This window comes from Drosophila arizonae, chromosome 4 (genome assembly GCF_054131065.1).
Source record: "Drosophila arizonae isolate 15081-1271.41 chromosome 4, UAZ_ARI_1.0, whole genome shotgun sequence".
Classification (NCBI taxonomy): domain Eukaryota; kingdom Metazoa; phylum Arthropoda; class Insecta; order Diptera; family Drosophilidae; genus Drosophila; species Drosophila arizonae.
This window is the reverse complement of record NC_142924.1, coordinates 18125046-18141624: the sequence shown is the minus strand read 5'-3', so window position 1 is coordinate 18141624 and position 16579 is coordinate 18125046. Positions and strand designations below refer to the sequence as shown.

Here is a 16579-nt window from a genome sequence, read left to right as displayed (position 1 = left end):
GAGCCATTTGCTTAATTGAAATGAATGCTATAATGTGCATTTCCGAATTTTACATTCCTAATCAAATTAGATTGGCCGAGGCTTCAATTTAATATCGTTAAGTGAAAAATTTTATATTTAAATTTCAGTTTTAGTAATTGTTGAAACAAATTCTCTTATTTTTCTTTTCTTTTTACTGTTTCTCTCAATGTGCTTTCGTCAATATTTTTCTGTTAGCCTGTTCCTCTTTTTCTCTCAACCTCCCTCTCTCTTGCTTTCTCACTACTTTTCTATCTATCTATCTCTCTCTCTCTCTCTCTCTCTCTCTCTCTCTCTTATTTGCTCCCACACTCTGTTTAACTTTTCCTATGAATTTATTCTCCCCTTTCCCTTTCTCCCTTTCTCTCAATTTTCGTCTACCAATTTGTTTGCGTTTTTCCTGCCACTCTGATTTTCTCAATATTTTTCATTTCTAAAATGAATTGTGGAAAAAATGCATTTCAGACTTTTTCAGCAAAGCCAATATAATGAATACTCTGCCAGGCTTCAATTTTTTATCTCTAAGCCATACTACATACATACTTATAGTTTAAAAATACCATTCACAGTTCCCACTTTTCCTTAATTGATTTGTTTTGCTCATATTTGCAATGAATTCTTTTTTTTTTTTTTTTGTTTTTTTTTTTTTTTTAACTAGAAATGTCAATTAAAGCACTGGCCACAAAACAGTTTAAGTGCTAGCAAAAATACCATCTAATCGCTGACACATTCGCCCTTTCAGCTGACGTCAATCAGTTCGTTTCCCATGTTCGACGTGTCAGCAATTTGCATTTTGCAGCCCTGGCGCAGCGCTGGCCATTAATGCGGGCCATGCTTTTTAAAAATTGATGCACTTTGTGCACAATCGCAGCAGTGACAGACAGACAGCCAACCAGTTCCAGAAGCGTAGCAGAAAGAGATAAATCGAGGGGCACGGAGACAGAGAGACAGAGAAAGAGACGTATGAATGGACAGTTAGCCGGCAGACCAGAAGGGTGTGTGCGTACCTGACACATGCACGTCGACTGCGAGCGATGGCTAAACATGGAAATCATTGGCAAGCCAGCCATGTTAACTACTAGCTAACAGCCAAGCACATGTGTACTGCACTTAACACACACACACACACACACACACACACAGATGGGCATACACACATACACACACTCAGTCGAGCTACACCCACAACTGTCAGTCAAAAATTGCACTCTACTGCACATTTTTGCAATTGTAATATGCATTTTAGATCTGATCCGAGCATATCGAATCCCGTGGAAACCCATTTGCCAAGAATGTTTGGCTTTCCAAACGAGAAATGCGCTTGGCAGGCATCCAATATGGAATCTCTGGCCACAAACATTTCAAAACAACTTTGAGTGCTGTAAAGTGCAGCGTCTGACTAACAGATACGCTGACCTCTGCTTGATTTGAAATATTTAAGTTTATATGAGTTGATGCAGACTAATATTGGCTGGGTTATTAAGCTTTTATGGCTTTGTTAAAGCTGATTGGGTTTTTCGTACTCACTTCTATTTTATAACTATTTATTATTCACTAGTTTGATTGAGCTGGCAAGATATGGTGAAAATATTATGGAATAGATTGTGCTATTTATTAATTACTTTATTTTTGACTGTATATATCCATCCATCGATCTATATAGATAGAGAGATAGAGACATAGAAATTGAAAGATAGGAAAATGGAAAATAGAAAGATAGATACATAGATACATAGATACATAGATACATAGATACATAGATATAGATACATAGATACATAGATACATAGATAAATAGATACATAGATACATAGATACATAGATACATAGATACATAGATATATAGATACATAGATACATAGATGCATAGATACATAGATGCATAGATACATCGATACATAGATACATAGACAAATAGATACATAGATACATAGATACATAGATACATAGATACATAGATACATAGATACATAGATACATAGATACATAGATACATAGATACATAGATACATAGATACATAGATACATAGATACATAGATACATAGATACATAGATACATAGATACATAGATACATAGATACATAGATACATAGATACATAGATACATAGATACATAGATACATAGATACATAGATACATAGATACATAGATACATAGATACATAGATACATCGATACATAGATACATAGATACATGTATAGACTTACATATATCTATTTCTACCTCTATCTATTTATCTATCTATATGAATACATATATGCACACATCCTTCTTTTTTTCTAAATTTCTTCTAAGTTTTTATCATTCTAAAATAAAGTCCAATATACCCATTTCATCTCTCAGTCCAGTATAAAAACTATATTGAGCTCTAGTGCTACGTTTGCGGTAACATTTTGCACAAAAATCCATTAAATATTATTTTGCATTATTTTTCTATTGATATTCTATTTTTTATATTTTTCCCTCATTTTTTTTTCTCTCTCTCTCTCTCTCTCCCTGTTCTCTTTTTGCTCAGTTCAGCTGGCAGGGTGACTGTATCATTTGCACATTTCTTATCAATTTATGCTGCTGTTGTTGTCGAGCTGCCGTCATAAGCAAATTTTCTATGTCACAACACAAAGTGTTGCCCTTTTGCGATGTGTGCGTGCATGTATGTGCATTTGTGGGTATGTGTGTGTGTGTGTGTGAGTGTGTGGTATATGCATAAGTAATTGCATATCATGTCAGCGACATGATGATTTTTTTTTTTCTGCTCAACCAACTATGAACTGAGAATTATTGTTGTAAGGTCGTTGTGTTTAATGTAATGCCGTTAAATACTGCCTTGACTGCAGCTTGTGGCAAAGCAAGTGGCAAAAATGAGCTGCGCTCTAATAGAAACATGGCTAATGTGGCGTATGCGTAATTTGTAATTTGCCTCTACTAATTGAATGAGTTTTAGTGACAGGCTCCTGTCTTTGTCATGTCTTTGATGAAAGCATTGGAGTCTTTTAAGAGATACGCTGTAATTGATAGCACAACTACTTTTCTTTAAGGTGTTTATGTTTGAGTAATAATATATATTATATCCATTGCCGATATGAATCTAGATGTGTGAGATATATACAATAAATTATATAAATATTGCTTGTCTTAAGGATAGCGTATTAAATACTTAATATTTCTTATAGCTTTAAATTTGTTCTGTTTATTTTAATCTACTTTAAAAATTATAAATTCGGCTCTGTATTCTCCATAAAATTCTTTTTGTTATTTACTATAAATTTGTCATCAGAAAAACGTACTGGAATCAAAAGAAGCTTAGTTTTTCTCTCGACTAACTGCAACAAAAATCTATAGCAAATCTGAAAGCAGGAGTTTTATTTTATTTTCATATAAATTGTGAACTCTGCCTGGATTTTCTCATTTGATAAGTCTTCAATATTTATATTGAAAGAAAGTCGACTATTTCACAATTTTCAATATGGAGAAATTTATGCATATGTGTTTTTTATGAAAGTGTGTGATATTCTGGGTCAACTAAATTTTACAAATATTTATCCTTGTTTTATGTAGCATACAAAATATAACAAAAATTCATTTTAGATTTTATATCAATAAAAAATATATACCGAAACACCCTCTTGCTATCAGACATAGGATATATTTAAAGAGATTGTGATGGAATCTTGGCTGTTTACATATGCATTTCAGGGAGTCTATTGTTTACTTTGGCTGGCAGCGGTTCTGCTCCCAGCTCGGGGAGAATGAACGGTTGGCTGGATAGTTAGGTGTTTGGTGGTTGGTGGTTGGGGCTTGGCTACAACAAAATCAATTTGCCAGAAACTAATTAAGGGGCTGTGCGAAGGCGTGAGTGTGTGCGTGGCCTGCAATCAATTTGCTAAAAGCCAAGCTGGCTGTTGAGCAACTTAATACCAGATAGTAGCATATCTGGTCAGCACACGGGTCAACAAGCACAATTATAATTCTCCGGCTTTTGATTGTTTTCGTTTTCTATTGGCAATTGAACTTTTAGCCAAAGCTCAACTGCCTCCAACTGTGTGTTTGTTTGTTTGTTTGTCTTTTATACATGTTTTGAATTGATTGATTTGATTTGATTGATTTGCTCTCGCTATCGCTCTAGCTCTTGCTTTTGCCCTGCTCCCACAATAGTTTCGTTCAGCTATCTGGCACTCTGCCATTTGGTACTTTGACTTTTTTGGTTGTTTTTATTTCACACACGCTAACAAAAAGCGTGCGCAACAAATCAGTGAAGGTAAAGGATGTCCGTGTGTGTGTGAGAGAGTTTTTTGTCTACCAGCTGTTTTTATTTTGTATATGAAAAGTTTTTTAAATGGCAATGCAACTCTTTTTGTTTGTTCGGCTGGCAATTGTTTTTGGCGAATGGTCATCGAATTTTCAATTGCTTTGTGGCATTGCGTGTAAAGTTTTTGTGTGGCTTTGTTCAACTACGAACTGAATAATAAATAGAGCCGTTTTCGTATAGCCCACTACGTATTCCGCAATGCAAATGAATCTGTGGTTAGCAATTAAAACTGAATTTGATAAGTTCGAACTTTGAATGCAACCAAAATGAATATTTCCACCATTCGCCTGGAAGCTTAACATGTGTTTTTTTACACAATTCAACTTAATTGCAAACTGATGAGAATGGCATTCTGATGAGCTGCATAAGCCGTATCTTTCTGTTTCAAACATGTATAATAAATGTGGTTTTTGTGGAGAGCATAAATGTAATTTGGATTGATTGATATATTCAATATTTGAATAGCTGAACACAATTCATATTTTCTTTTGGCACTTGGCTGCGATTTTTTTTTTTTTTAATTACAAATTTTGTGGGTTGGCATGGAAGTTTTTATAGAAAGCTAATTTTGTACTTTAAACAGGAAAACTGAATCTTAAAGCCAGCCCAAGTCAATATTTTGTGTAGGATTTTTTGTCCATAAAATAAAAATATTTAAGTAATAACATAATTGCAGATGCTTGAGTTATCAGAAATTAATGTAGACATTGGTAATATTTTATTATGATAAAATGATAATATTTTATAAAGCTTGGACTCTATAGCGCAGTCATCATTGAACCGTAATCTACATTGTTGGCTAGAAGTTAGTATTTTAAATAAATAACTACAAATATATTTTACTCTTAAATAAAAAGATTAATTGCTCCAATCGTAGCTCAAAGCAGCAATAAAAAAAATATTTAGATTTAAAGTTAAGCAAATGTTTTCCAAATATTGCTTAGCTATTCCTAATGGTTCTGCTGAATTCCTGCTAAATTTGTCCCCTTGCGGAATCTTTCAAAGTTCGCTTCTTTTAAAGGGATTGCTAATATTTCATTATTAAATAAAACTATTTGTTGATCATTCACTTGAGTAAAATTCATTGCTTTAATCCAATCGTAGCTCGAAGAACCATTAATAGATTTCATGATAAGTAAAAAGGTATTTCTAAATATTTCCTCACTAAGTAAATTCAAGTCTCTCTCGCACAGTGCCTAATGTACCTTCTCAATTCCCGTTAAGTTTCTTCTCCTCCACAGCTCAATCTGGGAATTCTGAGAATAGGTCTAAGCCCTTCCCACATCATCTAAGCTCTATTAAATTCGTATATATTTTTGTATATTGTAGCAACGAAACCTTTTATGTTTAATTCGCTTGGCTGGCAAGCGTATTACGCATTGTTATGGCCAAAGTTCGACGAATTGATGACCCGAACTGGGGGACTGAGGCAATTGAGTCTCTGCTGTGTACGTGTTGAAAGTTTGATTGAAATGGCATTGCGCTTGGCCCACACAACTGAGACTGGGACTGGGCACTAGTCACGGGACACGGGGCACTGGTCCGGTGTCATAAAAACTGAAATGGCAATACAGCTCGAATCTAATCCAGTCGCAGCCGATGACTTTTGTCCACATTGTTGGCCAGTCTGGCGCCCAGCGACTGCGATTGCGTAACAGACGCTGGCATCACAATAAACTCGCAATTATTTATGGAGCTGTCTCTGATTGTGTGCCGTCGATTATATGTTTATTTTGATTGCTGCAAATCTAGCATAAAAGTCAGCTAAGTTACAATTGCAGCTTTCATTTTCTCATTTAATTTTGCATTTGCTTGTTGCTGCTGCAATAAATGCAATGAAATCAAATGCAGTTCGTGCAGAGAGGCGCAAATCTACTTGCTACGAATTCATTGAGAGTGCCCTGAAGTGCTCTTTTCGCCTTCTCATTCTTGGCGTGATGTCTGCCCCATCAATATGAGGACCAAAACAGCTGCAGCAGTTGCCAGACCCAGACCCAGAGCCAGGCACTGGAACTGGCAGCTTCGACACTCGACATATTTGTCACAGCTCCACAATTCCCCAAATGATGGTCGAGCTGTTACCAACTGAAAGTGGAAAATGGAGCTGTATCAGAGGACGAGCTGCATCTGCAGCAGCAACAACAGCTGACTAAGGAGTCCCGCTACGTGCTGGGCGTGGCACTCATTTCTCTGGCTTTGCCAAAAGTTACTTGCTCGCATTTATTACATGCAATTTGCTGCCAGTTTCTGCCACCTTTCAGCAAGCCAAAGCAAACGTGTTGTGCTCTGCTGCCGTGCTGGGCCACTGAGAAATGTTGCTGCCATCTCAAAATTCAACGACTTTTTGAATAGCTGAGGAGGAGCAACAACTTAAAGGCATGCTTTTAATACCCATTTCGTAAAATTAATGGAGTATATTAGTTTTGTGTAATGTGCCTTGTGCGTGTTGGTCTATATGAAGGCCACTGAATTAAAATGTATATTTTAGATAGATATTTAAAAATGGGAATATTATTTAAACATTTTTCCTATTTGAACTTTTGCATAATGTATCATTTTAAAATATAACTATAAAATATAACTAATATATATATATATATATATATATATATATATATATATATATATATATATATATATATATATTTCTGATCAGAATGAAGCGATTTCCATCCATGCCTTTGTATATCCGTCAGTCTGTTTGTCTACTGTGCATCAATGCGTCTGTCCGTCAATATGAATTCAGCTATTTCGTAGCCAATTGCAATTTTAAATTTATATTCCTGCAAAATATATTCAATTTGAATTTATTATTATAATTTTTTGTTCAATCAACCATTCCAATCATGCCATCTCATTATTCTCAATAAAAATGTATAACTTGAATTCTGCTCCTAACCGTTATATTTAAATTCCAATACATTTTTATTTTGATTAACCACAATTTGAGGATTCCATCATATCCAATATTTATCGAATTTTCAAATTGGAAGTTTATGGGAAGTTGAAGTTTATGGGAGTTTTTCTAATGAATACAAAGATTTTGTACATTTCTAACTGTGGTATCTGCTCTGTGTGTATGTATGTGTGATGTGATAAGTTATGTATGTATAAAAGAAGATTCCCTTGCAACAGCCACATTTTGCAAGTCAGATGGTATCTACTATTCGGGCATTGTCAACTAGAGCACTCTGACCTATTTTGTTTTCTTATCATCTATATTCAAACGAAGCATCAGTTGACCAGGTAAAATAATATTGCTTTTTATTCTTATACATATATATATTTCTGCATATGTTATGAAGTTTTATTACTTTTTTCTTCTTAGAAATATTTTGTACAGTTGGTCAGTTTCCCAAAAAAAAAAAAAAAAAAAAGAATATATATATATATGTTATTCAACTTCAACCAGTTTCTCTTAAGCAGAGAAAAATAAAATATTTTGTGGACTTGGTTGCTTTGGTAACTAGATTAATTTGCAAGATTTTCATTTAGGACTTTTATGTAATTTAATTTTTTCCTTTTACATTCTTTGCGATATTCAAGGTTAAAATATATTTGCATTCCCGCTGTATCCAATTACTTTCCTCTCGTTATTCCCCTGCAATGCCCAAAGTTGGGCAGTTGGCTGACTGACTACAGCGAAAGTAATATTTATAACAATATATAATATATATGTATTTACTTTCATATAGTCCACTTGTTGTTTTTTGTCGCGCTGACCTCGCTGGGCCATGGCAAGTCAATATATCTTACGATCTGTGACAGCTGTCACATGTGATTAGTTTTATGTTATTGCGCTGGCCGCTGTCACAGCTATCTGACAATTGATTAAGTGCTAAAGCCGGATCGGGAATTAGCATAGAGCAATCGCAGTCTATCGCAGTCTATCGCAGTTTATCGCAGTTCCGACTACAACGAATTCGTAGAAGTCTTTTACTAGATACTATATCTAACGATTCATTAGATTATCGCTGATATACGCTACTTTCAGCAGAATATTTATTTTGAGCGCTAGAGCGTCGAATGTGTACTCGATACGGGATTTATCTATAGTATTTTAACGGCCATATTTCGTAGTTTGCCAACGCATATAAATCATATTTGGCAGCCACTTGACGCGTGAGAAATGCGCAGCCAGGCATCGGCTACAAGGTCTGTGGTTGAGGTTTCAACTCTGCTCGGTGCTTGTTGATTTGGGTTTTTGGGTGCCGTATTCGCATATTGTTCTCTCTTTTGCGCCAAATTTACACAGCTGTGTGTGCTGTGCTGTGCTGTGCTGAGCTGTCTGAATTAGCATATATCCGCCGCAGCATATAACACAGCTCACAAATCACTTGGCAGTGCGAGTTGCCCCCGGCCAAGCCACCAAACAATTTGTATGCGACAAATGCAAATGTGCAGCCATATTACACAATCATTGCAGCAACAGCAGCAACAACAGCAGCAGCAGCAATTGCTGTTTATTGTCCTGCCAAGTGTCAACTGCCAACTGCCAGCTGCCAGCTGCTTAGAGTGAAAGAAATGCTTGACATAGATTAGATCCCGTTTGCATTCATGGCAAAATGTTTTGTAAGAAATCACAACCCAATCGAAGCGCTCAGAGTTTTTCATATGTAGGTCAAACGATCTACAAAATATTAAAAATATGCAACTCACCTGGGAAATGCATATAATTAAAAGTGAAATTCCAGCTCATCTTGATTAACAATTTTTACACAATCCCAAATATTTGTTTTATAGAACAGCAATAACTCAACTCTTAATAGCTGTGATCTGTTTCGTAAATATACAAAAATATATATACTTGTGCCTTTGATAAGTTGCATTGGGGAACTGCCTGATAGGAGAAGCTCCCCCCAGTTCAATAGACTCATTCAGGTGCTACGCAAGCCATTCATAGAATTTTTGGTACACGCGCAATACCCCAGAGGCATAAATATATATATAAATACGCATATACATATATATTCAAAAATATTTTTGTTTGATTTTCGGTACACTTTTTTCTTTGGGTCTGTGAGGGTGGAGCGGGGCAGCCTCCCGCTTATTTGGTACATCTGTGTGGCCCAAACAACTGCCTGTATATTTAGCGTAATGTTTTCGCTGCTTTCATTTGTTTAAATGGGCCGGCTGTCTTTATTTTTTTTTAGCTTTTCATTTTTCTTGTTTTGCTCCGACAGTTGAGAGAAGCAGAAGAAAAAAGAAGCAAAATAGAAAAGTCCATAAATAACTGCTTCGATTTTTGGCTATAAGTTTTCGGCATTGGGCCAGCACGAAGTAGTGTCGACAACTTTATGAGCTATGCAGATTGTTGTTGTTGTTGTTGTTGTTGCTACTGCTGTTGTTATTGCAGGGGGAATCGTGTCCGATGGCTTCGCTTCAAGTGACTCGACGCAATCATCGAGTTTGGGCCGCCAGCAGCTAAATTTTTGATAAATTCCATAAATATTGACAATGTGCGTGCCAAATGGAAAATAAATCATAGCCGTTTTCGCTTTTCTTCAGTATTTATTTACATGCCGGAAGAACAACCAACAACAACAGCAACAACAACAACAATAACAACAACAATTGCTGTGCGTGTCTTCCCATTGGCAGCGGCATCCAACATCGATGAACGTCATCGACAGCTCGTTCTGGCTTTTTTTTCTCTTTTTTCTTTTTCGGTGTGTGGGCGTGTTTTCATATTTTTTTTTTTTTTTTTTTTTTTTTTTTGTATACTGAGTTCTACTACTTGAGTGCTGGACTACTTGTTATTCTAATATGAATATTGAAATGAATTTTGCTTTTGGCATAGCAACAATTTGTGCTCTCCATTCAATCATTTTGCTCCCCATTTCGAATTTGTTTTTGGCTTTTTAATCTGTGCGCAGTCCACGGCTTGACTGAGTCCTTGCAGGTCTTGACTGTGCTAGCTAGAGAGAAATGCCTTTAGCTCGTAGTTCTCTACTTGAGTCTCTACGTATCAAGTAAATTACTCGCTTATTAACTGAATGAGCATTAAAAGCAGCTCGGAAGGTCACATACTCAATCAATAAAATGCTTATATACAAAATTATATAGCCCCAATTAGTCGACATGGAGTACAGGTCTATTGAATTGCATTCGAAAGACACTTAAATAGAATTGAATAAAATAAAAAATCATATCTAAAAAATTTTGCCTTTTCTTTAAGAATTTCTTATATATTTATATTATGTATTGTATTATATTTTTATTTTATTTTAATTTTTTTTTCTGCATACAAATTTTTTGATATGTTTTAATTTTTATTTTTCGGTTTACATAGCATTTTTTATATTTACAATTTATTTTTATTTTTATTTTTGCTTAAGATTTTTTATTTACATTTATTTTATTTTTATTTATATTTTTCTTTTCGCATAGGTGTTTCTTCTTATTTTATTTTCTTCATAGAAAAATTTACCTATTATAGTAGAAAAGATTCGTACAAACTCCCATTGTAATTTTCCTTTCTGCATTTTCCTTTCATATAGCGACCATGAATAAATAAGAAACTGTGAATAAATTTGTATATATATTGTCCTAGCTATATGATATGGTTGTCCTGTTACAAGGAGACATAAAATCCAACTCAATGGCACCGATGCAGCTGGTAAATAAAGCCATAAGAAATTATTTCCTCGAATTTTCTCATTTTGATTTTATTACAATTTCCTATCACTTGCCTATAATTTTTCCAGCTTGTTCAATTACATGGAAAAAATCGGCAGCCGATGTAAACCCACGAGGAGAGTCTGAATAACTTTTTATATCATCCAGGTTATTTGATATGGTTGTCAAGACAAATTGTCTTAATTTTAAAGTACCCAACCTTTCGACTCCCACACACACACATACACAAGTGCTCTTTAATTTGGTTAACTGGCTTGTGGGGTTTCCCAGCTCGTCAGTGCAAAGTTATATAATTTGGCTTCCTTATTATGAGGACGCTGCGTAAAAAGTTCCGCCATCATTTGCGAAGCCTTGCTCAGCACTTGGCCCCATTTTGCGCACACATCAGTCATGTGAGTGCCGAAATTGGCAATGCGGTCGTCACTTGGGCGCTTCGGCTGCGGCGCTGCCTGACAGGCAGCAAGTTGGGCGAGAGGCGCTCCTTAGTGTGATGCACGCATAAGTTTTCGCATTTCGCCATAAGCCTTGCCAATGAGCCTTGCCATGTTGCCAAAATTTCCAGCTAAAAGCCAGCTCAAAATTCATGCGAATCATGCGTGTGAGGGGCGCGCACACACACACAAAGCAAATTAGTTACGCGTAATTTGCAAGGCATTGTAGACAACAATCGAGCTGCTTATTGACTTTCTGACTTTGTCGATACAGTTCAAATGCCAGGCAATATTTTGATACGTATGTATGCATAATGTTTGGAGACAGCACTCTTCCTCTCTCTCTCTCTCTCTCTCTCTCTCTCCATCTCTGTCAGCGCTTTGCCCCTCTTGGCTTTGTCAATTGATTTTCAGGGCGCACTTGACGTTTCAACTGCGGCATAATGGGGCGTATACGCGATGAAATTAAATTAAAGACGCTACGCAAATGTCGACACACACACACACACACTCATACAGATGCACAACCAGCGAGAAGTCCACACAAAAGGCAATGCTTGGGCAAAAGGATAAGGCAAATGCCAGCAGAAAAGAAGCCAAAGCCATTTAGCATTCGCATTATAAGTAGAGAGTAAGAATATAATAATAATGGGCGAGGCCGGATGAAATGGCCTGGGCTGCTTTATTGCTGCGTTTTAAATATATATAACCCCAGTGTCGACTGCAGCCAGCCAGAGCCAGAGCCAGAGTGAGAGCCAGACCGAGAGCGAGAGTACAAGCGAACAATGAGCGATAATTTATATGCCTTGAATTAATTTAGCTCACGGCAACAAAACTTATCACCTGCTGGAACAAGGCCCACGACACGCACACAGGGAGACAGAGAATGAGAATGAGGGAGAGGGAGAGGGAGAGAGATCTTGAGCTAACTTATGCGTATCGTTTGTAGCTGTGGCATCCGAGTGCAACTCTCATTGGTGTAGTTGCAATATTTAGCTAAAATATGCTACGCTTTAACATTTTACGACACAGCCGGAAAGGCTGCTTGAGCAGAGCGAACTCCCCCGCCTCGGCTGAGACGACAGCAAGGGCTGACTGTATAATTTAATAAGGTTTGGCAAATGTATTGCCAAGAGCAGGGCGAACACAGCTTGTAACCTGCCTGTCGACTTGCTATTGTTGTACGTTTTGTAGTTTTCGACAGGTGGGCTGCGCCATATAATGAAATTATACACTGGCAAAGGGTATCATAGCTGCGATGCAGGACTTGAATTTGATTATGGGGCAGGAAGGGAGCTAGAGCTTAGTTATTATGGCCCATATTCCAGAATAACTAGGGTTAAGTTCCGGCTAGAATGTTAAATGGTAATCATTAAATGCTAAATTGAATTGAAATTGTTATTTTGTGTTAACAAAGTACCCAATATTTGTAGTAATAAAATTCTTTAAAAAATAATCAAAAAAATACATTTGCAATTTAAATTAACTTTTATGTTATCAATCTGAATCTAATATAAATATATATATGTATAGATATAACTCTAACACTTTGACTATAATTCATATTTCTTAAGAACTAGGCCTCAGTTACTCCCTTCATCTATAGTTCAATGATAAGTTCAATTGAAATCGTAATTTTGTGTTAATAAATTAATAAATATTTTTATTGAAAAATAAAAAAATGAAAAAGTAAAAAAGGAAAATAAAAATTAAAATAATATTAGCATATATATTTAAAAAAAATTTTTATTGTTATGTATGGTCTGATTCTTATATAAAAATTTAATTTAATTAAATTAATTTAAATTTTAAATTTAAATTTAATTAAAATTTTTAGCACATGGATAAATTCTAATCAAAAATAGGATTATAAATACTCTTTATTAACATTTATTTCTTTTAAATTTCTTCTATATAGTTATATTTTTAATTTGTAATATTTTATTTTATTTTATTTTTTTTTTAATATTTTAGTATACTAAATTAAATAAATATTTGTATATATACATATTTTACCTTACATATCTTTCTAAAACAAATGTTTGCCCCGAAATATATTCATTTTTCTAATTTGGTAACTGATGAACCGAGATGTAATCGAAAAACAAAATTATTATAGGTCGAATAATATAGAAACTATTCCGGATTTACAGAGAATAAAAAAGATGCACTATCTTGACGATATATATATTTTCAGTAATACAGTTTAGGGCAACAAATTTCGGACAACAAATTGCAGTTACTTAGCGTATACGCAATTCGTATGTCAATTTTCTTTGTATTATATTTTATTTCGCACTTATGCTGTTTAAATTAAAGCTAAAGTGCTTGCCGGACGTTCTGTACGCAGACTTCTACGTATATCGGATGCTATATCATTTGTGCGGCTAATGCAATACTTTTGTGGCTTATAAATTACTTAGTAGCATTTAAGTGCTGAAATGTTTTGTCGGTTAGTTTGGTGTTGGCATTTGACTTCCCAGGTCTGCTTCATAAATTTCAATTTATCTTTAACTGCCCCACACACTGCCACTCCCTCCCCCTCACACTCTCCTCAGTCAACTGCCTCTGCCTCTGTCTCTGTCTCTCTCCCGCTCTATTTATTTGCAGATGTTGACAAGTAACATTCAGCCTGGGGCCGGGTTGGCTCAGCTCACTAGGCACACTTTAGTTCGCACCGCCCCGCCCCGCCCCGCCCCGCCCAGCGCCGGCAAAGTGACCTTAATGGAATGCGTGAGAGGCGAGTGCAAAAGAAGGTTACTCAGAGTTTAAAAGGCTCTTTCTGGCCCCGCCCCTCTTCCGCCTCTGCCTGACCCTCAAAGTAGTGCAACAGTTTATGACAGACCTTTTGTTGCCTCGTCCTGCTGGAGGAATTCACGCCTCAGGATAATTTCCTCACGAGTAGCTGACAGAGAGAAAAAAAAAGAATTGAATCTGAATTAAATTCGGCTGAAGGTGTAAAATCATCGAATGCTTGAGAGATTATCAGAAAGTTTTTAAACTGGTTTGCCTTCTCTTTGATTTATAGATTTAGTTTTTAGGCTTTTAAGAAATTTAATTAAAAGGGGATTTCTATCGTTCAGCTTAAAGGCGGACAATGGCAGCGAGGCAACAGGAACAGGAACTTAATCAATTTGGCTATCATTACACCATCCAACGGAGCATAGTTTTTGTTATGGCGTTAACTCCTCTTTTTTGCACGCCGCATTGTTCTATTCAAGAAGTTTTCATTTAAGTTGGATCCGCCCAGTTTTTCCACTTTGCCATTTCACCTGCGGGCCTGGGCTGCGCTGGGCTGGGCAGGGCTGGTCTGGAAATGCTTGAAACAAGTGCATGAAAAGTTCAACACTAGACAACAAGCAAAACGAAAGAGAAATAAAAAGCTGTGAAGGTGAAAGAAAAAAGTTGTACTCATTAGCTTGCGGCTGCCTAAAGGATGTCTGCAGCTCTCCCTGCCTCATGTGCCGCTTATGCGTGAGCTACGCTCAACAGCAGGCAGAGGCGGGGGCTTAATCTGGAAACCCAAGCCAGCAACGGAAAACTTTTTCTAACCCACTCAGACCCTGGAGATGTCGTTTGCGGTCGTCGTGTGCGTCCGACGCTCTGTCAAAAAGTGTCTGCCTGCACTGAAAGCGAAAACTGATGGCGCACCCGGCTAGAGCCAAATCCAAACTTAGACCCAGCAGCAAACACCACCGAAACGAGCCATCCCATGGCCCAAGAAGTCCCAGCCAACCTAGCCGCACTTGCCAGTCGAGCTGAGTGCAATTCACATGCATAGTTTTTCGAGTGCAATTAAGTGAAATTCGTATTAGTTGTGTATGAGAATGTGAAAGGATGTGGGCTGCTCAATGCTCGATGCTCGAGAGCTGCTGAGAAACATGTGCCATGTGCAGCGAAAAGTATTAGCTAAAGGACGACGACACGACACGACACGACACGATGCGATGCGATGCGATGGCTGGCAATAGCACAAAAACAAACTTGGACACGTTGCAGGCCAGCCAACAAAGCCAGCGTAAGCCGCTGTCTGTGTGTGGGGGGGGCAGGCTAGTGTGGCGCCATCTACAGCTCGTACTCGAAAAGTTGTCGCTAGCTGCTCAGATAATGTGGCTAACATGTAACACGCGCTCGCATACAAAGCATGTCATTAAAAGTTCTCCCTCTCGCTCAAACACTTCAGCTCGCCCACATAAACACACACACACTAGCACACACACAGACACAGACACAGAACATTTTGAACAAGCTGAGAACAACTAATTCTTAAGCAATAACTTTTTAGTTTGCCGTTAGCGTTTTGTCTCCCAAAATGGCCAAATGGCAGACAAACAGCAGCCGTCTTGAAGACTTATTGGCTTACAGGTAATGACTCGACCAACTTTATGGAATATTGTCTAGCCAAGATATATATTTCCAAAATAAATCTGCTTAAGTATTTAAGCACTTGTTTAATTTAGCTTGACTGCATTTTAAATATATTTTTAAAAGTCTTAAAATTTGTATGGAATATTGTCTAGCCAAGATACATACTTCCAAAATAAATCTGCTTAAGTATTTAAGCACTTATTTAATTAGGCTTGACTGCATTTTAAATATATTTTTAAAAATCTAAAAAATGTTATTTGCTTGTTTGATTTTTATGTAAAGATTTTTATAAGTAATTCATTAACATATATCTATTTTTATTTGACTTGAATTTAATTTTCTATGTAAATTTACATATACATACATATTTAAATATTTCTTGTAAATTAATTTTTTTTATATAAATTATTTATATATTTATTTTGGAGACATGTTTCTCTTTTTATTATTTCTGAAATAAACATAAAATTTATAAACTTATTTTATAGTACTAATAATAATATATATATGAATATATTTATCTGACTTCAATAATATTTGTTAATTAAGCATGAGTTGTTATTAATGCTTACTTTTATGTATGTATCATTTTAAATAAATAATTTGGTTATTACTTTTTAAATACATGTGTACCTATTTAGTCTTCTCTATATTTGACTATCATATTTATTTATATATTTATATATATTTGTATGGTTATTAAAAAAAAAAAAAAAAAAAAAAAAAAAAAATCCGGCTTAATTGTCTCATATTAAAAATTTTTAAATCAATGTTTTACTTATATTTTCTAAAAATTTAGTCTTCTTTTGAATCAAA

The 16579-nt window shown here is 35.9% G+C and overlaps 1 protein-coding gene across 2 annotated transcripts in view; it reads right to left on the bottom strand.

The window, feature by feature from the left end:
• The window catches only part of Oct-TyrR (Octopamine-Tyramine receptor), a 48840-nt gene that overhangs the window by 11293 nt on the left and 20968 nt on the right, over positions 1-16579 (bottom strand). The window contains exon 3 of one of the 2 annotated variants that reach the window (XM_089466831.1): positions 14241-14300. The exons of the other annotated variant lie outside the window; for it this stretch is intronic. The gene's annotated coding sequence lies outside the window, so the exon portion shown is untranslated. The remainder of the gene's footprint in view (positions 1-14240; positions 14301-16579) is intronic. 2 annotated transcript variants of the gene reach the window in all.